Source organism: Marmota marmota, unplaced genomic scaffold (assembly GCF_001458135.2).
Source record: "Marmota marmota marmota unplaced genomic scaffold, marMar, whole genome shotgun sequence".
Taxonomy (NCBI): Eukaryota; Metazoa; Chordata; class Mammalia; order Rodentia; family Sciuridae; genus Marmota; species Marmota marmota.
Window position 1 is genome coordinate 9081429 of NW_025999913.1, and position 23453 is coordinate 9104881.

Sequence of the window (23453 nt, forward strand, 5' to 3'; positions counted from 1 at the left end):
ACTGGAGTTCGGGTGCAGACAGCTGTAAGTTCAGCCCAAGTTGCACACCTGGCTAATGGTGGGGAGCTCACTGGCATGCCCTTGAGCACAGGGCATCCCACTGAGACTTCAGAAAGAAAGGACACCCCTGGGGCCACAGCCCAGGTCAGCTGGAAAGCACCATAGCTGGGAGACCTTGAGACAGGGGCCTTTGCACACATGGAGGGATGGTTCTCATCGCGGTGCTACTTCCTATGAAGAGCCACACCTCCCTCCCTTCCAAACCTGAGATGGGAGTGCAGTCAGTGGTCAGTTATCACAGAACAGGATGAGACCAACATTTCTCCATCATCACATGCCACAGGGATTGACACACACTGTGCTTTTCGCAGCCAGCAGGGCCTAGGACAAAGAAGAAAGGAAACAGAGGAGGTCACCTCTTATCTGATAGGTCTGGACACTGAGGGGCTTCTCTGGGTACCTTCTACATCAACTAGAGTAACTCAGGATATATGAATGACCTTGTGCCGGATTCCACATAGCAGAGTCTAAAAGTGGCCAGAGAGAGCCTCGTGCAGGCATGTGGTGGACAGAACAATGTCTTCTGCTTGAAAAGACATGGACCCACACTGAGCTACCTCTTTCCAGCTATGTGCCTGAACAAATCATTGAAACTCTCAGAACCTCAGGTTTTTACCTTTAAATGGGGACTCTCATAGGTACACTTGAAATAATCCATAAAACCCTAAAGTATTATCAGCAGCAGCCTCATTTACTAATAGAGTGATAGATGAAAAGTCAAGAAGTTGGAATCTTTACTGGATGTATTAGTCATTTCAGGCTGGTATAACAAAATGTTCCAGATTGGTGGCTTACACAACAGACATTTATTTCAGGCTGGAAGTCTGAAATCAAGGTGCTGACCCACTTGAAGGCCCCCTTCCAGGCTTACAGACAGCTGCCCTCCCTCTGTATCTTTCTATGGTACAGAGAAGGAGCCTGCTTCCTTTTTCTATAAGGGCACGAATCCCATGTGGAGGTCCCACCCTTATGACTTCGTTAAACTTTCTACCTCCCAAAGGGCCAATTTCCAAATACCAAGACATTGAGGGTTAGGATTTCAACATTCATATTTATGGAGAACACAAACGTTCAGTGCATAGCACTATATTGAGATGACCACTGCTTTTGTTTACCCATGAGAAGACGATAAGACGATGACTCAAGATAACATAAAATGTCCTGAGTTTTTCTCATTTGAAGGCCAAGAGCCTGAATAGGATCTGTCCTTCCAGGAAATCCCTAGAAATTAAAAAAAAAAAAAAAAAAAAAAAAAGATGCTAAGGAAGCCGAATTTGGATGATGAGGATTGCATCTTAGGACAGAATGACAATTGCATGGTTCTTTCCCTCTGCAAAGAAATTATTTGTTGTGTTTTCCCTGCCTTTAAAGGAATAAAAATTCTTCAATGGGATGCTAAAATAAACTTGACTGCTTGCAGAACTGCAGGTGCTACCCAGTGTCAGGGGTCAGTTGAAGGTGACTTCTGAAGCAATTCCTGAGTGACGATATTAGCTGGTAAGCAGACGGGAAGGGTGAGTGGAGAACAGAGAGGGTGCCCATGTTTGAGTTTCACACACTGATGCTGAGGCTCGTGAGTCTGATACCATGTGAAATTTTTCCCTTTGATTGTGGGATCCAAAATTCTTAATTTCCTTGCCTCCATAGGATGGTAAAAGCTGGACACAATGCCTGAATCCTTGGGGTCTTTATAATCCACTGAGTATTGGTCATAAATAAGGAGAAAGGATGTGAGGCACTATTTCAGTGCTTCTCAGACTTCTGCTGTGTGTACCAGAATCACGTGGTGGGGATGAACAAGCAGAGATTTCCAGGCGACCTCCAGAGTCTATGAGAACATTGGCCTGCTGGGCCTGAGACTTTTTGTTTCTAACACATTCTCAGCTGATACTGAGGCTGCTAGTTCAGAAGGGTGATGTGCTTTGCCAGAGACTCCCTGCAATCAAGAGAGAGACCACACCCCAACATGGAGCCTTACATTCTAAGAAATCTTTTTTTTTTTTTGGCTAATCTGTCCTTTTGAACAGGTCAGATTTTAAAAGCCATGAGATAAACATGGAGATCACTGCAGACTAGCACACAGGCCTTCGTTTCCAAGGTGGGTTATCTCAGTTGCTTAGAGGATTTCATGGTTGACTACACAGCCCAGCATTCCTAATCAACTTCACTATTTGTTCCTGATTTTCTTCTCTGTCATTGAATGTGTTCTTCTCTCTCTGCATAACTGGTTTTGGTGTATTAGTGCTAGTTAGTGCTAGACAAGGGCAAGAAGTAGCAGGCAAGGAAAGAGTAGGCAGGAGGTATCGTGACCAACTCTTTCCAGTTTTCCCTGGAAGTATCCCAGCTCTTAAAACTGAATGTTCCCATCCAGGGAAATCCCTTAGTCCTGGGAAAATCAGGATAGTTGGTCACTTTCAGGGAAGGATAGCTTACCAATGACCTCAGAGGACAGTGGTTACTAATAATTCCATTTACACTAATAGTGCTGCTTCTGACTGGCAATATCCTTTGACAATGAAGAGATCACGGGACCAGAAAAATATCCTTCAATATTAACGAATTAATCTGACAAATATCGTCAAGATTGTACCTACTACTCTGACTAATTTCCAGCTTGAACCTATGGCTGAGATTCTATGTAATTGTTTAATGTGATAGCTATTTGTCGCTGTGATCAAAATATCCGACACAACACAGAGGAAAAATTGTTTATTTTGTCTCACGGTTTCAGAGGATTTATTCCATGGCCAGCAGCTTCCATGGCTCTGGGCCCTGGGTGAGGCAAACATCATGGCGGAAGGACATGGCGGAGGAAAGCTACTGAGTCATGGCATCTCTGAAGTAGAGAGAGAGAGAGAGAGGAAGAGACTGGAACAAGATACACCCCGCAGTGAGCCACTAGGTCCCCCCTCTAGTAGTCCATTCCAATTATTAATCAGCCAAAGGATTTAATCCACTGATGAGATGGGAGCCCTCAGAATCCAAACATTCCCTAAAGTCCTACCTCTGGACATCGTACATTGGGGACCAAGCCATTAAGTACATGGGCCTTTGGGGACATTCCAGGTCCAAACCTTAACAGTTAATGAACACACGTATGTAGACAATCCCCTTTACCCAAGCGATTTCAGTCTTCAATTCCTTGGTCATTTTTATCCTCTTTAATGGGCACCTTGTACTCAATCCCCACAGCTGGTAGTGCCCGAAGGCCTTCTCATTCTGTAAAATAAGCAAAGCTGTAAAATTATAGACCTGTATTTCTTGGTGTTTCAGGACAGTCCCACTTCTAGATACCTGCTGCATGATCCCCATGAGTATCTTGGTCTTGTTGAATTCAGGGAATCGGGGTCTTGCAGTACTTAATATTAAGTTTTCTTCCAGCTATAAAACTTTGCAGTCCTATTCCCCCAAAGAATGCAAAAGTCCCCAAAAGGAAGCTCAATGGAAGGACAGTTTGGGTCCCTGGTCCCACTTTTACCTGTCACCTTTCTGACCTCTTTCCTCACTGTAAGAAACACACCCTTCTCCAACAGAAAGGGCTGAAGGAGCCTCTGAGTTACTGTTTTCCTGCTTAAAAACATGATCCTGGAAGGAGATTTACCACTCTTTGAATTGTGTTTTGCATCTTCCGTGAACAGGCATGGTACTCAGCAAATTTCAGTTGAAACAACAGTCTTGGGGAACAACCATCGTGATACCTATGCCAGAGTTTGCTCTTCCATGGTGCCTGAGTGATTCAAGCTGATGGTGATGCTCGGGATTGTAGGCTTAAAGATTTCCACTTCCTTCTAGCCAGAGCAAGTGGTTCCTCAGGTGAGCAGAGTGCATATATCCTAGGACCTGGCATTTTCCCACCAAGGAAAAGAGTTACCGAGAAACATCTGGGCTGCATCTTAAACTTCACTTATGGTCTCTTAACCTCTTCCTCTCCCCCTCCACCCCCACATCCTTGGGGACAGAGCTGAAGGACCAGTTGCAGGCAACTCTGCAGGACTTTATCAGCCCCTCTCTCCCCAAAACGGAACATGGAAGTTTCAAGAATTCTCCCCCTGTAGCTCAGAGCTGCTGTTCTCTCTGTCAGCCAGAATTGGTACCTAAAAGGCTCAGCCCGCTCAATCTTCTTTCCTCCCACACGCTCCACTTCTTTGCAGGCTGAGATGGGGTAATTGAGAAACCATATTCAAAATGTACCATTTACGTTCACGAAGGTTAAGGAGGCTGTCGACAGGGCGCCGAACTTCCCTCTGCAAATAAAATGTTATGCAAGTTGCCTTGCTGAGAAAAGACAGAAAAGAAATCATCAACAATGGTGGGAGGGGTTTTCAGCAGGGTTGTGTGCTGGGGAATGAAGGCGCCTGCAGGTGCTAAACTAGTCTTTCTGTTTCTCACTTCCGTTGAACTGAAGCAGAACTTTCAAAGGAAACTTTCAATGGTCCCTTTTGTGTCCCTGGGCTGAAGTCCCAGCTTGCAGAAGGCCTTTCTCTTTCTTGCTATTCTCTCCTCACAAATGCCTGTTGTGTTTGCTAAGATTTTAACGTAGCTAATGGTTTGGAACTAGGGGGGAGAGAGAGAGACAGAGAGACAGAGAGACAGAGATGCTGAGAGACACAGATATAGCCATTGAGAAAGAAGAGTCAGAGATACAGGGAGAGAAAAACAAACAGAAAAGGAGAGAGACACTGGTCCCAGATTTCCCCGTGTGGGAATAAGGGTGGCCTCTCTGGGAATCGTGGTTCGAGTGGAGTTAGGCAAGAGATAAACCAGAGAAGGCCCTGACCCTGACTTATGTAAATGCTAAACCAAAAACCACAGAATTTTAAAGATGGATAATCTAGTTTAACCACCAGCTGTTAGAAATGAAATGAGGGAAAATCCCAGAGAGATGTCTTGGTTTGCCTGGGGTCATCTAGTTAATTGCTGGTAATGCCCTTTGTACAACTCCTGAGCCGCTTCAGGCACCCGTGGGGGGTGGGGGGACTACAGGCCCCCAGCAGAGGAGGGTCTGGCACCAGGTTTAGGCAAAGGCTGCTTCCAGACCACTGGCCTGGTAATTCACACCAATGGGCCCTTAGTCTTTCTAGCTCAGAGGTCAAGACCGAAGTCAGGTTCCTGCCCAGTCTTAATGCTCTGGCCAGCATGGCAGGCTCTACCTCATGTACCTGCTGGGCTTCGGGGCCAGTGTTTCAAGGGGACAAAGGAGAGTTGAACCTCACTGGGCTCATTGCAAAACAGGAATAGCAAGGCCCAAGTGGTCGGGTTCTTCTGTTGATTAAATCAGGTGACTATGAAAGTTAGTTCCTGCTGGGCACAGTGGTACATGCCAGTAATCCCAGTGACTCAGGAGGCTGAGACAGAAGGATCACAAGCTCAAGACCAGCCTCAGCAACTTAGTGAAACCCTCAGCAACTATCTCAAAAAATAAATAAATAAATAAATAAAAACATTGATAAGGGCTAAGGATGCAGCTCAGTGGTAAAGTTCCTCTTCGTTCAATCCCTAGCACGTGTGCATGTGTGCGCGCATGCACACACACATACACACGCAGAGGAAGAAACAAAGTCATTTTCTATTTGTCAGGCTCTCTTTTAAGTTCTTAGCCTGGGCCAATTCATTTATTTGTACATTATAATGATTCTAGACTATTCTTCCCACTTCACCCATGAGGAGATGAAAGTACGGAGAAGGTAAGTGACTTGCCTCAGAGGTTAGTTAATACAGTGTTTGACAAGATACTGGTAGATGGAGGAGTTACTATTTCAACCACAAAGCTATTGCTGGAGAAGTTCAGCCCTTATCGCGGCCCACATTATGCCACATAAAGCAGTACTTCACAAAATGCAAAATGTCATGATCAATACGGAGAACTTGAGAGTCATGGTGACTCAGATGACAAAACAGGAAAAGACAGACCTAGAGGTGGGTTGGCCTGTCCCTCTCCTTCTGTGTCAGGCTTGATTGAAGTCGATTATTGGAGGAATGAAGGCAGAGGGAAGGGAGGACCTGGCCCATGGTTAGTGTGTGGGCAGAGGTATGGGCCTGTCTGTACGCCAAGGCCACACACTGCCACTAGCCCACACCTCATAGTGGTCCCATTTCAATGGACCCATTGGACATCTTTGCTGAGTATAAAAATTAACATGCTGCCTGGTGCACAAGACGACCCCTCTGACACTTCCATGCCTCTGAAATTCTGTAAAGCATAATAGCCATCTTTTCCCCTTGTTTTTTCACGGTATCTGAACCCACACTCTAAAGATGAATTTGGTGTGAAGACACATTCTGGAGATGGCAAGTCAAGTCCAGAAGCAGCAGAGAACCCATGAAGCAGGGAGAGTGTGGGAGACCCTCTGTCATCCACCAAGACTTCTAGATTGAGACCTTCTTATCAATTGTCCCCAAAACAGCACCAGGGCAAATGACAGATACACCAGATAGCAACACAGAACGGAAGAGAGCGAAAGAGAAGATGGTGGGAAAGGACGAGGGGGGGGAAGCACAGAACATTGCCATTTTTTCCTAAATACCTCAAGTATAGCAAATGTCCTATGTCCTGGCCTTTTCCCAGAGGGTTAAGGAGAGAGTTGAACAATGGTTTATAAAATGTAAGGACGGTCTAACTCATGTCCAGGATCTAGACCCCACGCAGGCAGTCTAGGGGCATTCATTTAGGACAACCAGAAACTAATACCTTCTTCCTTCTTTTATTTATTTATTATTGGCACTGGGGATTGAACCCAGAAGTGCTTTACCACTAAGCCACATCCCCAGCCTTTTCTTTTTTATTTTTTATTTTAAGACAGAGTCTCACTAACTTGCTTAGGTTCTCACTAAGCTGCTGAGGCTGGTCTCAAACTTGCAATCCTCCTGTCTCAGTCTCCTGAGCCACTGGGATTACAGGTGTACACCACCAAAACCAGCAAGAAATTAACACCTTCCAATGGTCCCTTTGCCAAATGCCCCAAAGATATAAGAACCGCAATCCCATCCATAAACTCCACTTCATAAATCCCCTTACTGATAAGAGTAGCCTCACGCTTTCCCAGTATTAGGCTCAGGTGTGGGGTAACCCCTCATGAACTCGGCTTCTGCAATCAATAGATGGTTCTGCACACTTTGGCCTTCCTCCAAGCCCCTCCCACTGCCTCCCACATCCTCCTAATCTGCAAGTGGGTCAGGGCTATGATTGGGCTTCAGGTTTAAAAACCCTGGGCCATGAGAGTGTTTCATAGAACATTGACACCTGCCCAGCTTGCAGCTGACAGAGGGTCCTGGAGGCATGCAAAGTGAGGAGAACTTTGGAGTGACATTCAGGTACCTGATCACCTGCCTCCCCCAAGTGCCCTGCCCTTTCTCCCCACAAACGCTGCATCACCCAGCTAGATTCCAGCCTTTCCACATTTCCTGCCCCTCTACCGACTAGTCTAACCTGTCTGTTTCCTGCTGCCTGCACTTTTACCCCATGGCTCAACATGACCTCCAACTCCCACCTCTACCTGAGGGTGGACCTTTTCCACCTGTATCCTCAGCCTACTGGTCCAGGCCTGCTCAAACCCTGGCAGCACCTGTTCCTTTAATCCAGCGAATCTCCCACCCCTGCAACAGTTCCTGATACTCCAGCATATCTCCCACCTCTGCATCTCTTCCTGACCTTCCATCCTTGTGCCCTGACATTGCAACTAAACTGGGATCTTCACTGCATATGAAACCCAGGCCCACCCTCCTACTAACCATGGTGTTTTTGTTAATAATGTCTATTGACCGTGAATGCATATGCTCTATTCTTGAAATTTTATCACCCACATGAGCTCCACGTGGATCAGAAGGTCTCTTTCTGTCTTCTCTGTTTGTGGCTCATTTTATTTACCTTACTCAGGACTTCACACATTCTATTGCATTGTAGTAGGCTTCCCTGTATATCTCTCCCACATACATGATGGGCAAGATTGAGATGATGCAAGGCCTCAGATCCTTTTAACAAATCGTCCTCAAGCCCTTCCTCTGTGTCAGATTTCACTCCAGGTGTGGGGATTCTAAGGTGACTAAGCCTGTCTTCACAAGACTTTATTGTATAGTCTGATTATTTGTATGTTCCAACCGCATCTGGAGAAGTGCCTGTAGCAGCTCATTGGTACATTTTGTTGGATCTAATGAAAAGAGGAAGGCAAATTAGCTGGTTGAATGATCCCTGTAGCTGAATAGGGGCATGGTTAAAAAAAAAAAAAGATTCCTATGCTTCTCCTGTATCAACAGCATCCCTAATTGGCTTAAAGCAAACATGCACATATTCCTCAATAAGATGTCAGAGAATGCAGCAGTACACGTAGGTGTAATAACACAGTGCTCTGTCAATTCAAAGAGATCCTTTGACACTTTCATTTCAGGCAAAGATTATTCACCAGAAAATGTGCATCTTCTTGGGAATGTTTTCCTTTCTCTCTTTTTCCTCTCTCTCTTTCTTTTTCAATCTGTGGCTGTATAACCTAAGTCAATTTTTCTAAAGAGAAGATTGGTTAATGTATGATTATATGTTTCATCAAAGAGATTTTACCACCTCCCCCTTTGGAATGATACTTGGTAGAATGATTTTTTTATTAGAAAATGTGAGCCTTTGGGAAGTTTAAAATTCCATCATCCAGGCTGATGGCCTGGGACTTTATGTGACAGGCCTGCATCAGGTATATCCATAATGGCACATCCACAGAGCACACAGGCCTGGGCCCACCCATACTCTTTTATTTTGCCTCTTTTGCCCACTGAAGTACATTAAGTCTCCCCTTGTGAGACCATCAAAGCCTCATGAGCCCCTCGTCTTGCCTCCTCTTCCATCTGAGAGGGATCAGCCACATATACACACTCCGTGACGGGAGTCCTCCGACTGGCAAGAGCTTAGAAGCCTGGACTCGCCCCTGAAAGGTCTTCATCAGAGTGGTTTATTTTTATTCTTATTTTTTATTGCTGTTGCTTTGATTCAGCTCACTCTAAAAATCCGATATCCACATTAGTATATAGGGGAAAGTAGTTACTTCTTATGCCCAGTATTTATTAAGGTCACGAGAGCTTGGGTTTGTTTTAAAATCTCCTAACTCAAAAGCAAAAGTAGAAAGATTGGAAAATGTTGTTCAAGGTCAATGATAGATGCATGGGTGTTGGCTCCCTGTCAGCTGTACTCTTCATGAATCTTTAAAAAGTACCGTGGAAAAAAGTTTAATAAAGGGCTGATCTCTCACGCACACACCTGCACATGTGCTCACGCACACACATCCACACACAAACACACACACACACACACACACACAAGCACCCCTGCGTTTTCACTTTCTTTACGGTTTTATGTACGTAGAACAACCACTTAATTACTCAATTCTCTGTGCTTGTTGATATGAGGAAGAACATAGAGGAATAGAGGTATTTTAGTCCCCCAAAATGAGAATCCCCTATTACACATTAATGAATTGTGAGCCTGGTGGGATCCAGTCATGTGACTTTGTAGCCCAGCCTCTTTCTCCCCCGTCATCAGAATGCCCCTTGCAGTCCTCTGTCATCTTGCTCTTCATTGTGGTTCTTAAGGTAAGACCCAGTTTAGATGAGAGATGAGAAGAGTAGTAAATGTTGACCCATATTTACTAGGTCACTGTGCTGGGCACCAGACGTGCAAACATAAATAAAACACAGAGTCTGCTGTGGGAAGATGTGCAGACAGGTAAGTTCATTACAGAGACTTTAAGCAGCTTTAAGCAGTTAGTGGAGGAGGAAAATGTTTCCCTGCCTTAGATTCACCCAAAGGACTTTTGGAGCACAAAGATGGATACCGAGGAAGCCCAGAAGAAGAAGCCTGGAGAGAAAGGCATCTGTGGACCCCCGGACATGAAGAGAATTAGAACCATAGGAAGGGACAGAAAATGTTTGGGAACAGGGATGTGAGTATCCAAAGGTGGAGGAAAATGAATGGGCAGAGGATGTCAGGAAAGGACTTGGTCTTCTGCTTTGTACAGTAGCAACATGTGCCCAAGGCCCAGCCCTGGAGACTGGATCCAGCCTCCACCTGACCTTTTTTTTTTTTTTCGTAAATAACACTTATTAGACTGCTGTCATGTATATTTGTCTACAGATTATTCATGGCTACTTGTGCACTTAAAGGCAAAGCTGAGTTGTTACCAAAGAGTGTTTCTTAGTGTAAAAAGACTGATGCATTCACTATCTGGCCCTTTACAGAAAAAGCTTCCCCACCCCTGAGGTAGAGCAGTATTTCTCAAACTTTGATGTGCATGCGAAATACTTGGGAATTTTTGCCTAAATGCAGATTCTGACTCAGCAAGTCAGGGTGGGCCTGAAATCCTGAATTTCTAAGAAGCTCGCAGTGATGTTAATGCCACTAACAGCTTAACACACCTGGAGTAGCAGGCTTTATAGAAAGTCTGGATCCCCAGGGTTTGTTCCTCCAGAATGCCAGGCCATCAGAGGGCGTCTGCCAGTTGAGAATAGGAAAAGAGAACTCATCTCTAAATACAACCTGACTTACTAAACTAAGACAAAAAGTCTGGCTTCAGTGACTGGAGTTTGAACTTTTGGAAGAACAGTTTTGTAAATCCCAAGTGGTTATTAATCCTGACTTTCTTCTTCCTCAACCCAAGCCTTATTCCATAGTCACCGTAGGATCTGCATTCATTCCTGTGTCTCCATTTCTATTCCTTTGAGCTAAAGTAGGCCCCATAAGGCTCCACCATGTACCTGGTCCCCATGAAGCTGCCCCCATCTACATCCTTCTCCTATCTGCAATTATTTGGTGATCAAACACATCTCCAAATGCAGTATTAAACTGAAAGAGGTTCTTTTTATATGTTATAAAACATAAAAAGGGCAAATTCCATGAATCTCTCACTTGAACTGTAACAACTACAATAAGAATGCTATTTCCACCTACCCCTTTCAAAAATCTTTATAACATTGCAGTAAAATAAGGAGCGCTGCTCACTCCTGAGGTATGCTTTGCATATTTCAACTTGTTATTATCAAGACTGGGAACACCCCCCCCCACCCCGAGCCTGCTCCCTTTATTTTTAAATAAGGGATTAGAACCAACTCAGATTTGGCAGACATTCCCTTTGAGAGAAAATTTAAAATCCTCTGGTATTCAAATGTGTTTATTCTTGGCAAAGAACTTCCTGATTCTGCACCAAATAAATAAATAGATGAATAAATAAATAAATATGTATATCAAAAGAAACAGGCTTTCAAGGGCACTTTGGACATCAAATGGCTCCCAAAAGAATAACATTTAGATGAATTAATGCCAAATGACTCAGAGACATAAGGATCGAATTCCCACAGAAACTTCACACATGGACTTCATACTTAATGTATTCCATAGACTGTATGTTATAATTTATCTGGAAAAATCGTTTATTCTTCATCATAACTCCAGAGGATTCTTGGTTCTCTAAGAGCCCCGGGCCAGGAATCAAGGCTGAGAGTCCCTGCTCTGCTAAATGGAAGTAGAATCTGGTGCCAAGGTCACCCGGAGCCAAGATTCATTTTCTGATCTCAAATCAAGGGCTTTCTTCAACATTCTGGGCTGCCCCTATGAATAAAAATCATCCTGTTATCCCCCTTATTCTGGAAAGACCAATAGTGAAAGCTGCCCAGTGCAATTTGACCAGGATGTGCCCTCCAGCATCGTTGGGTCACTCCTGTTCTGTGGGCTGACGTTGGAGATGTGTGTGGGCTCCACACAGTGATGGAGAGGTGTAATCCCTTCCAGTGAGTGGATTCGCTGGAGGAGCCTGGCTTGCTTGGCACGGGGTTTCTCAAGCTTTCCTGAGAGGCTGGAGAAACTGAATGTAGCCACGCAGTACCACACGCCTATGTGTGGCTCATGAAGCTCCAAGTGCATAAAGAGAAGGTGATGCTGCATGGGGTGCTCAGGACCTGCTGCACGATGTACTTCTTGTGCAAAAGTTATAATACAGCTGGGGAGGTCAGAAACGTGGATGGGAAGATTGGGACATGCCATCCTCAAAGGAAGCTTTTAAATGTTTCTGTTTCGTGGCACCTTCTCTATCAACACGGAAGAAAGAAAACAAAGTGTTATGAGTGCGTAAGGACAGATCCATGTCATCTATAAGCGAGGCTGCTGCTGGCCCATCAGGTGCCCATGTGCCATCTGGGTAAAGTGCCTCTCTGCAAAGCATGGGCCTACTGAGCAGAGCAGAGCCTGGACCTCTGTTCCACCTTCCGTGCAGCTTCATGATACGAAGAAAAGCTATGTACATGCTGCTTACAATGCATCTGGCCCTATTTTAAATGAAAGCATATATTAACTAGGTCCTCTTAAAATAATCCATCAATGGGAACATTATTTACAGCAGGCCCAATAACTAGATTACTATTGCTATTATTCCCACTTTAATCATGGGGAAACTGAGGCAAGAAGCAGTTAAGAAACCTATCCAAGATCACATAGCTAATAATAAACTATGAGTAATCAGCTCTGTTGAGAAAATGATCCTGTAAACTTCAGCTTACCCTTGCCTTTGGGGCATGAAATACGTCCCCTGTCTCCTGAGGGAAGGCTTCTCCTGCAGGGCCAAGCATGCAGACGGTTAATCTGTAATGGTCAGGTTCAAGACACTACACAGATTAAGGCATGGCTTCCAAAATTTATATCAAGAAAAAAAAAAATGTGCTCAACCTGTACCAACCTGAGGCAAGTAAACCAAAGTCCTCTAGAAAAACAAATAGAATGGAGAGATTTCACCATGGTTACAGGTGGTGTAGATTATAGATAGGTTCATTAGAAGGAATTTGCTCAGAGGATTATGGAGATTAAGTCCCCTAATCTAGCATCTGCAGGCTGGTGACCTAGGAGAAATGGCGCAATTTGGGCCAAGTCCAACCACCTGAGAACCTGGGGAACTGGTGGTGCAAATCCTCGTTAGGAAGCAGGAGACGTGAACTGTCCTAGCTCAAGTAGTCGGGCAGGGAAGAGTGAAGGGAGGCGCACTCCTCCATCCTTCCCCTTATCTCCATCCCTGCGCTGATGGGATGATGCCCATGTGCATGGGGAGGGCCATCCTCTCTTCCTAGCCACTGATTCAAATGCCAATCTCGTCCTTATACACCCTCAGAGACACACCAGGAACAGTTTCATCTGGGGACCCCATGACCCCAAGGTGCTATGGCTTGGAAGAACATTTGTAAAATTCTAAGTCGACACATAGAATCACCGGAAAGTTTCACCTCAAGGCAAAGTTTTCGGGGTGACCGCTGAGAGGGTCACAGTCCAATGGACGTGTGCATGTGCTGGTATGTGACGGCCATACCTGCCGTGTGTATGCCAGGGTTGTAGAGGCTGCTGCTTCTCGAGTTCTGTGTGTGATCACTGAAGGCTAAGTCAGCGAGCAGCTCCTCACTCCTCAGGGGACTCACATCCTCTTTCTCTGGCTCCCCCAAGTCCTTCCCTCCAAGGCCAGCTCCCCCACTGCCCTCCAAGCTCCCCTTCCTCACAACAGCGTTGATTTAGTGTCCAAGATGCAGGCCTTGGAGCCAGGTGGAGTTTTCTTCCACTTGGGCTTATCCACATCCTCCATCGCTGCTGTTTTCTCAAACGGGCATGACCAGAGTGCCCATCTAGTGGTGGAGGGAGACCAGTCATAGACTCGGGTGAAACTTGGAACATCTCCAGGCTGGCTTTCCCGCTCAGAGCATGCTGGCTTGTAGTGATTTCTTGTTGTTGCTCTTCGAGGCCAAAATCATGCCTTTTCAGACTCTGGGGCACCAGCAGCATGCTGGGCAAGGAGCAGCCCTCAGTCAATATGTACTTAATAGGAGGCGAATAAACATCAGGGCAATCAAGAACCTCAGAGAGGATCTTATCCAATGTTTTGTCATGTATTTAAAGGATGCCTCTTATAATCCATATGTGATGGTCCCCACAAAATCACAGATACTTGGAATATCTGCAGATGGAGAAAATACTAAGCTACTATGGCGTGAATGGACATTTGCAAAACCTAGTTTGGGACCAGATTTGGTACTACAAATCCAAATCAACTTCTACATCTTCAAGATAGAGTCAAAATCGGAAAAAAATAAAGTTATTTCGAGAATCAATTGGCAATAGCACCTGAACAAGAAAGTGTGTCTCTTGAGACCCTGTCCTTTCCCACAGGGAACTGACCCTCTTCTGGGAGAAGCCTCACTAACTTACATACCAAATCCTTGAGACAGACACGAAGCTGTTCATTACCAAGCACTGATGGTAGGTTCCGAATCTCCAAGTGCAGTTGGAAGTGAGCCTGGTAATAGTGTTCGTTCTGGAGATTTTAGAGCAGGCCTCTGAGAATTGAATTGCTTTTGAAATATTTAGAGCATTCCTGAGCCGTTCAGCATCATTAACTCGCTTTGTCTCCCATCTAACTTCCCTGGGTCCTGAAAGTGTGATATATTGTCCTTTGGAACTGTTGTCTAAATAGGGAGGAGCTGGATAAGGAGGCGTGAGACGGATTTAGCTGCATCGTTTTCAAAGGGCTCCTTTGGAATTTATGGCTCCATGCGATCAATCGCTCTTCCATCCTCAACCTCACCCCCACCTCTGTCTGAGTCCACAGCACACAGACCGCATGTGTGGCAGCCGGGTGCTGTTCACTGTGCAGAGCGCTGCGGCTTACGGTGAATTTGACATCGGAATTCAGCTCTTGCTTGCAGTCATGATTTTCAAGGAGCTAACTGCCCAAGTGTGCCGCAGACTGTAGAGGCTGTGGCTGGAGGCCATGAGGAGTCCCAGAGGCTGACAGTTGTCTGGGTAAGAAAGGAGAAGGACGAGATTGAACCCAGGCAGAGGCTGAGGGGCAGACAGAGAGAGGACAGGCCTGACAGAGGGGTAAGCCCTCTGAGGAGAGAGTGTGGGGCTGTTCTGCCAGTTGAACATGGAAATTGAGAAAGAAAAATGGGTAGAAAATCATGCCCTGGCCTGGGGCCACTCAGTATGCCCAAGTAGGGGAGCCTCATGAATCAGGTAACGAGGGGACCCTGGTTTTTTCTGCATCCTAACTTCACTTTCCTTGGGTGCTTGGAAGCTTCCAGAAGCCTCCAGCAGCTTCGGGGTTTGTGTTCTTTTCTTTCCCTTCTTCTGGCTTCATTTGAACCTGATCTGCCTTCTTTCCCTGGGGACCTCTGTGCCCCCATTGGAGGCTGGTTAGGGGGCTGGGTTAACAACCACACATAGTATCCACAGCCAACGTTTACTGAGTGCTCAGTATGTCCCACTTATTATCTGATTTGGTCCTCACCAGATTCTCTGAAGCAGAGAATATTATCCCCATTTTTCAGATGATAAAACCAAGCAGCACAGAGTAAAAGTGACAGGATCCGAACCCAGGCCGTTGGGTTCCACAAACCCCATTCCAGCCCCACAAGCAAAAATATACTCCAAAATCAGCAATCACTGATGACGGTGGCACTTCTACTCTTACAGGGTACCACCCTCTATCCTGTGGAGTAGCTTGAAGACCGTGGTGCATGCTTTTCATGATGTGAATAGATCCATATTGAAAGGATATACCCTCAAGCAACACTATTCCCAAAATATCCTGCTGGGCTGGGATTCAAAGCACTCACATTTATTAAATGTTTACTACATTCCTGCATGCCTATGCATACTAAGCTAATCTCTATGGCATATCCTTATAACCCCAGCAATGTGGGAAGCTGAGGTAGGATCCCAAGTTCAAGGCCAGCTTCAGCAACTTAGCAAAATCCTGTCCCAAAGTTGTTTTTTGTTTTTTTTTTTAATTTAAAAAGGAGCTGAGGAGGTAGCTCAGTGATAGAGTGCCCCTGGGTTCAATCCCCAGTAGCCCTCCCCAAAAATGGGAATAGAGACTGGGAGGTAGGTGCTGTTACCATCAACTCTATTTTATAGATGAGGAAATGAAGCCCCATAAATCACATGGTGACTCAGGAACATATTTGAGATTTCAAACCCCGACAAATTCAGATTTTTATCTGCCATGCCTGGCTGCAAGACAGGTATGCCCCCAGAGAGCTCACAGTAATTTGGAAACATTGATGCATGATTAAGAGCTTTTGGCAAATGGATCCTAAAATGTTTAATGTGGGTTTTCATAACCTAAGCCAATGGGAGCACATCACTGAAAAGCAAAGGTCAGGCAGGACTCGAACAGATGAAAAGGGTTCAGGTGCGGACATCAGTGTGGGTCAACACAACAGGCGAAGGCCAAGTGCACTTACCAACCTGCAGGGTCCGAGAATTCTAGGGGGGAACAGGTGCGTTGTGGTTCAAAAGGAAATGTAAGCCCTTTCATTGTCAGGCTAGGAAATGTGATCTTTTTCATGATAATTTTTAATAAAAATTTCATTATAATTTTTTATGGCACAGTAACGGCCACGCTCGGGGGGGATATCAAGCCTCTGTTTCTTCATCTGAACAAAACAGAACTATTAATAGTACCTGACAGAGAGTGTCAGCCAGCGTGTGGAAGGTGTCAGGCGGGAGCCGGGAGTGGCCATCAATGGCTGGTATTCCTCCAGCCACAGGTCAAGGCATGAATTGTGTAGGTAAGAACTTGGCAGCCAGGGGCTGAATTCAAAGGCAGAAGATGTAGGAAGAGGAAGGTATGGATTCGTTGACTTTCTGAATATTGGGGAGGGGGACAATGATTTCTTGTCAGGTGGCTCCAACTTTCCAGCTTGATTGCAAAGGAGAAAGGGGAAGAAGCCAGGAAAGACAGAGAACGATGTCTTAGTATGTTTCCTGTTGTTATATCAGAATACCTGAGACCAGGAAATGGATAAGGAAAAGACGTATATTTGAGCTCATGGTTCTGGAGGCTGGAAATTCCAAGAACATAGCTCTGGTGAAGGCTGGATGCTGCTTCAGATCACGGCAGAAAGAAGAACATAGCGGGGCAACCTTGCTTTACCCCACTCTTGTAGTAACTGACCTAGTCCCAGGAGAGTGAGAACCTGGTCACTCCCACAAGATGGCCAGATCTCTCATGATCCAAACACCTCATGAAGGTCCTGCCAATATGGCAGCACTAAGGACTGGATCTCGCCATGAGTTTTGATGGTGACAAGCCATATTGGAACCATTGCAACCAGGTGGAAAGAACACAGACCTTGGTTTCAGATGCTCTGAACCTGCTGTGACCATGGTAATAGTGAGGAGGAGGCTGGAGGGGGAGGACGAGAGCTCTTTAAAAAGTCACTGTGTGGTCCTGACCCTGGAGACCTCTATAATGATATCACACCTGCCTTCCTCCTATCCCCACCCAAATGCCCATGGCTGGCTCTATCTTATCATTCAGAGCTCAGCTCAAATGTCACCTCCTCCAAGGAGCCTTCCCTGACCACCTTAGGATGGGGGCACCTCCCTTCACTCTGCGTTCCGTCACCCTGTTCTGTTTACTCCATAATACTTACACTCTCTGCTTCCCCGGGAAAGATGCGCTCCAAGACGGAGCATGGGCGTGGTCCTGCTCCCCATTGTATCTCCAGGGTCCTGAACATTGTCTGTGACGTAGCAAGACTCAGTACATCCTCGCAAATGGAGTTAGGCTCTGTCAGATTCAATAAACATGAACACATTTGCATATGTAAATGAAGCTTCGCCTCTGGATGGAGGCAGAAGGTGAAGGTACGACTTCTGGAAACCTCTGCTGGGAGGAGGCAAGAATGAGATAAAGAGTGAAAATGAGCCCCGGAACAGACGGGCCCTGCTGACCAAGGACGAAGGCGCTGCGGTTCGATGTGGTTTGTTCCCAGAGGCTCAGGTGCTGGAAGCTTGGTACCCAGAGTCATGGTCCTGAAGGGCGGTGGAACCTTTAAGAGGTGGGGCCTCATGGGAGGTGTCAGGTCTGGGCTGCCCCTCAGAAGGGGTGGGTACAGCTCTCACAGGTCCATGTTAGAGCAGGTTATTACAAAGAAGGCAGCCCTACTCTGGGTGGCCCCTCTCCCCATGGCCATTCCCCTTTCTGCTTCTCTGCCATGTTGTGACACAGTCAGGGTACCCCAGGCAGATGCCAGCACCATGCTGCATGAACTTTCCAACTACGAGGATCATGAGCCAACTAAACCTCTTTTCTTTATGGAAAACCCAGCCTCGGGTATTTTGTTATCGCAACACAAAATGGACTAAGACAGATGATGTTGTGTTAAAAAATTTTTTTGGATATGATCAAATGCTGAAGAGAAATTAAGGAAAATGAAATATGAGAGCAGTGCATTTGACTGGAGGCTAGGACCCACTGCAGATACACCTGGAGTGAGAGGGCAGGTGGGATGCGCGATCTCGAGGAATCTCTGGGGGAAACAGGGTTGAAAGGGACAGGGACTGAAGGAGAAAAGAACGAACGGGGAAGCAAATAGTTTCTAGAGAGGATAGAATTGAAGTTCATGAAGAAACAGGGAGGCTCCAACAAGAGAGGAACCTATGCCCCAGGGGAGCAGGACTGAACAGATCCACACCAGGACTTGGTATGACGTATGGAAATGGTCCTCATCACCATATGGTCATGACCTCAAGCCTAGGGGGAAAAGCCATAAAAATACATAAAAACCCATGCTAACTAATGCTTTGGGGCGTGTGGAAGAAGTGTTTCATCTGCTTTTAATCAACGGATGAGCCAAATAAGAGCCTCCAAGCGGAACGTAGAAATAACAAGAAGAAGATGGAGACGATTTTCATTTTTAAAAAGGAGAGAAGTTTACTAGGACTAGTCACCACGATGACTGTCCCCCTGGTTGGAGCAAATCACTCACCCTTCTGGATGGCCCCTGTCCACTCTGAAATACACAGTGGATCCCGGCCTCTTGCTCCTCCCTTGGAGGCTTTGTGGGGTCAGGAATAAACGAAGCCCTGTAAAGCACTTAGAAGAATGTTACCCGTGTTCATGGGCTGGCGTGGTGATGCTCCAGTGTTTGCACAGTCCTGGATGTGACAAGATGGCTTTGTGGACATCCCTGCTGAGGTGATTAATGGGGCTCCAGCAGCCTCCGGCAGAGGCTCTTCCAAACACCTGTCTGGAGGTGTTGGCCCGCAGGAGGCTGAATGGAAGGGCTGCCCCCAGGCAGTAATCAGCACTGACAGCAGCGGGTCCCCACAACTCACCCAAAGGGTGGGTCAGAGCCAGGGAGCAAAGCTTGACCACAGAACCCACTGCTGTCCCAGGGCCTGCCTGGGGACAGCCAGCTGGGTGGCACAGGTTCTCAGAAATGCCCAAGAACCTCAAATACATTTTAATAGAGTCTTAAAAACATCCCTCCAGCCACCAAGAGTCTTGAGCCCTCTGCATCCCACGCTCTCTGGGATGGTCCAGGTCCCTGTACCCCCTCTTCTACAGGCCTCTGAGCTGGGACAGGTTGAGGACAGGGTGACAAGGCTGGGCTGTAGGACATGGATGTGGCACCTTGGAATGGCTCATGCTCAGTTCCTGTTTTGTGTTTTGACTTTTTCTACACTATTTCCTTCCCCCGTTTATATATGGTAATTCTCTTTTCACGGGTACCAGTCTTTGGCCTGATCAGGTAATGCCTTACACAGTTACAGTGCATATAATTACCTTCATCTACCACCCCATGCACCATACTCACATGAACACACACACACACACACACACACAGCAAATCACAGACATTGAAGGGCAGGGAACTACTCCTGACACTTTTATTTCCCAGTACCTCCCAGAGTGCTATGCTTGGTACATATTTACAGATATTATTTCACTTTTCATTTCTTTTCCTTACATTTCCAAATTAGCACAAAGGGTCATAAACACACAGAGCTGAGCATCATGTTTCACTCCAGAAAATGACAGATGTAGATGGTTGAATTCTTGGGATTTCTTATACATCAAAAATTACCATTGGTGCCAATACATCATTCATACAGTCGTTTATTCATTCATTCACAGAACACCACTGGATGCTTATGATGGGCAGTCAACGTGCACACTATACACACACACACACACACACACACACACCTGCTCTCTAGTAACTCAGATATGGAAAAGATAGGTTGATCATCAATAAATAATGACAGGCATGCCAGATAAAGGAGCTATTGGGATTGCTTGATAACTAAGCAAAGGTTGCAGGAGAGTCATTCCCCAGGATGAGAGAGCACCCTTCCTCCCGGGGAGCCCCCTGCACTCTAACTTCACTCCATCCAACCCACCCAGATACCATGCAAACCTAAGAGCACCCCTGGCGTCCCCACCCATCTGTAGTTTGGAGCAAGGGGGTAGAATCAGAATTCCTTAGGATCTCTGTGTGGTGGGTCCACACAGCCCCACGATGCAGAAATGCTTTCATCTGGCTCCAGAGGGGCCTTTCCTTGTGTATCTGGTGTCTCTCCAGAAAGCTCTCTTGGGAGGCCTGACCTTGAGGATCCGTCTGAACCCCTTTAGGCTCTCGGAAAGCTGAACATTTACTAACCTGGGGGTCATGTGGGTGGCTCTCCTCTGACCCATTTAAGGGGAGATGCCTGCCTGCCGTTGTTCAGAGGATTCCCATCATCTGTAAAATCGGTTTTCTAGTGAGCTGAGGCAGGGGACGTCTGGGGCCTGGCCTCTGTACTTGACCTTGAAGTCTGGAGTGTAGTCTGGCTTTAGAAATGGAGGAGCTGGGTCATCTTGCTGTCTCTCCTTGCCTCCCCCTGAACAAGGTTTGGTTAGTGAATCATCTGACCAGAGGGATGATTGTTGGAAAGTTTTTCTTACGAGGACACAGCCCTTGGTGGGTGGCTTTATTTCTAGAGAAGGTACAGTTTTTCATCTCCACACTCACAGCAGTGGGAGATGAAGAAGCAGCCAAGGGGAACATGGGCCTGGGGACAGCAGGTCCTATGAAACCCTGCCCAAGGATCCCTCCTAATGGATGTGCCTCGCTGTCACCTTATGTTAAAGTAGATGGCAGGTGCATATGTGGTCACACTGGGATTTTTCTTAATTGCTAAAAAATTGACTTTAAAAATTCCAAACATCTTAGACTTACTCCTAAGAATGAAAGAAAATGTGGCTTAAAGTTAGAAGGTCAGTGTCAGTGCTAGTGGTTCCCGTTTCAGAGATCAGTGCTGCGATAATAATTTTAGTATTACAAAATTCTTCCACCCGTTTGCACTAACCACTTTAAGTACTTAATGGTCAATGTTCCAAACAACTCTTCGGAGGGGAGGAGGAGTATGCCCATTTTACCACGAGTTCCGTGAGACAGTGGATTAGGTAACTTCCCCAAGGCCATGCCCCCAGAGGAACAGCTCCGTGTCAACTCTTGAATGACACATCTGCTATTCCCACATTGGTGTCTTACTCCCCAGAAAAGAGGCAGAGCCTGCTGGCCAGGCTGCCTAAATCAACTCAAATCTGACCTTGAGAGCTAGGTTACTTATGAGGACCAAGTGACATGGACAGTATAGTGTTCTGATCACTAGATCAGGTCCCAGACACCACAAGCTCACACAGAGAGTCCCCTCCAGGGAAGCCCCCTCCCGGTCTGGTGAAGTGGGCTGAGTGACACAGGTGAGGGAGAGGGTCCACCTACCAGGGAGGGCTGCTCCTTCATTACAGTCATTGCCCTAGGAAGAGGGTGTGGTCAAGGAAGGGCTGCGTGGACCACGGTGGTCATGAGATGCCACAGCCTAGTGACATCTCCGTGGCTCTAGTTGGTGGTGTTTGCAGAGTGATGAAATCATCTAGCGACACAGTTCTCAGACACGTCCTGGAGGATCATTTCCCCCTGCAGAGACTGTCAAGATCCTGAGAAAGGTGGACCCCTAAGGAATGCATGTTTTCAAAAACTTTAGCTATCATTTTAAAAAGTAGTAGTGGGTGGGATCGCGGGACGCTGCAGAGCGTGAGGCAAGAAAGTTTGGATCCAAGTGGGTTTCGGACGGCACCTAGGTTAGCATTATATAACTACGAGTAAATTTTAAAAACCACAAGTCATCAAAGAGGAGTTATATCTAACCCTTAAATATAACTATGAATTGAAAGGCATGATTTTTCATTTTTCTGAAGTGTGTGACTATTTAATTATTCTTATGTTCAATGAAAGAAACCATTCGGTTACCCAGAAAATACAGCCATCCAGAATGACTCCGATTTGGTTAGTTTTGCCATCGTTAACAAACAGCTCTGAAATCTCAGTGGCTTGCCACATGTCCCATACATTATGTGTAGTTACCATCCTGTGCAACAGAGACCAGAATCATTCCTCTCCCTTTTCTATAACTCTATGTACTTCCTGTTTACCATCTACTTCCCCTGCTGGCAAAGCTTGATGACACCAGATGTCTCTGCATGTTCTGTTCGGTGACAACGTTTGGCACAATGTAGGTGCTCAATAATTATTACTTGAATGATCAATTGAGCCCCAATCTTCACCCCTTGAAACAAAAACTTGTAGAGAATTTTTTTTTAAAAATCACTAGGCTACTTCCTTTACCATTTTAATTGATTTTCAAATGAGAGCTGTAAAAAATTTGTTTTGTGTTTGGAATATTCCAAGATAAGTCTTAATTCATCATGTCTGGGTAAACAGTCGTATCCAAAGTAGTATCAACTTCCCCCGGGAGTAAAATAATCAGCTTTTTCAGCAGCATCGTGTAACATTAGGATGACAATGTGAAAAAAATAGTGTCAATTCTCACATTTTGCAGGTCATGCTGTGGAGTTGAAATGAGTAACGGTGCTGTTCCCTTACAGTTTAATCTGTATCTTTACCCCAGTATTTTAAGCCGCCTGTTTCCCCTAGGCTAGGCAAATGCTATTGTGTGTCCAAGAGAAGAGGGAAAGCTTATTCTGGCTCCTAGTTTCAGAGGTTCGGTTCCTGGCAACTCCATTGCTCAGGACAGAGGTGAGGCAGAGCATCATGGCGGAGGAGCACTGCTCCACTCTTGGAGGCCAGGAATCAGAGAGGAAGTGGTAGTATTGGGGTATTTTTGCTGATGGTGTCATCAGTGGTACAATTTTTCCAAAAGGAGCCGTCAATTGGCTTGGTGTATCCTCCTCCCTTCTGCTTATGATGGTCATTCAGCTAAAATTTGGGGGCCAACAGAGATGAGGCAAAGAACCTCACCCCCCGCTGGTACAAAGACCTCTCCACAGGTGCGGCTGTATGCTGGACCCGTAGTCAGTGACGGGTAAGATCCAATTGCAATGGTACCAACCTAAGAATGGGTAAGGACCATACTATTGGACAACCTAAGGCAGGCACGGTCCCTAAGCCACATGCTTGTTGTTTAAACAGAGAGGGGGAGATGTTGAGAGCCACAGCGGAAGGGGCCCCAGCAAACTTCCAGCTGCCAGCTGATTGGCTCCTCTGCTGTGATGCTCATTGGGCTGTTTCCCCGCCCTTTCAGACCACGGAGCTGCTCA

General features: G+C 46.1%; 1 protein-coding gene and 1 long non-coding RNA gene across 6 annotated transcripts in view; both read left to right on the forward strand.

Moving 5' to 3' along the window:
• LOC125615585 lies at positions 1 to 21954 on the forward strand. Its single transcript, XR_007346222.1, has 3 exons — positions 1 to 12; positions 11772 to 11777; positions 19081 to 21954. It is a non-coding gene; the product is annotated as an uncharacterized LOC125615585 (long non-coding RNA).
• The window catches only part of Phactr1 (phosphatase and actin regulator 1), a 500641-nt gene that overhangs the window by 132125 nt on the left and 345063 nt on the right, over positions 1 to 23453 (forward strand). The window lies entirely within an intron of this gene.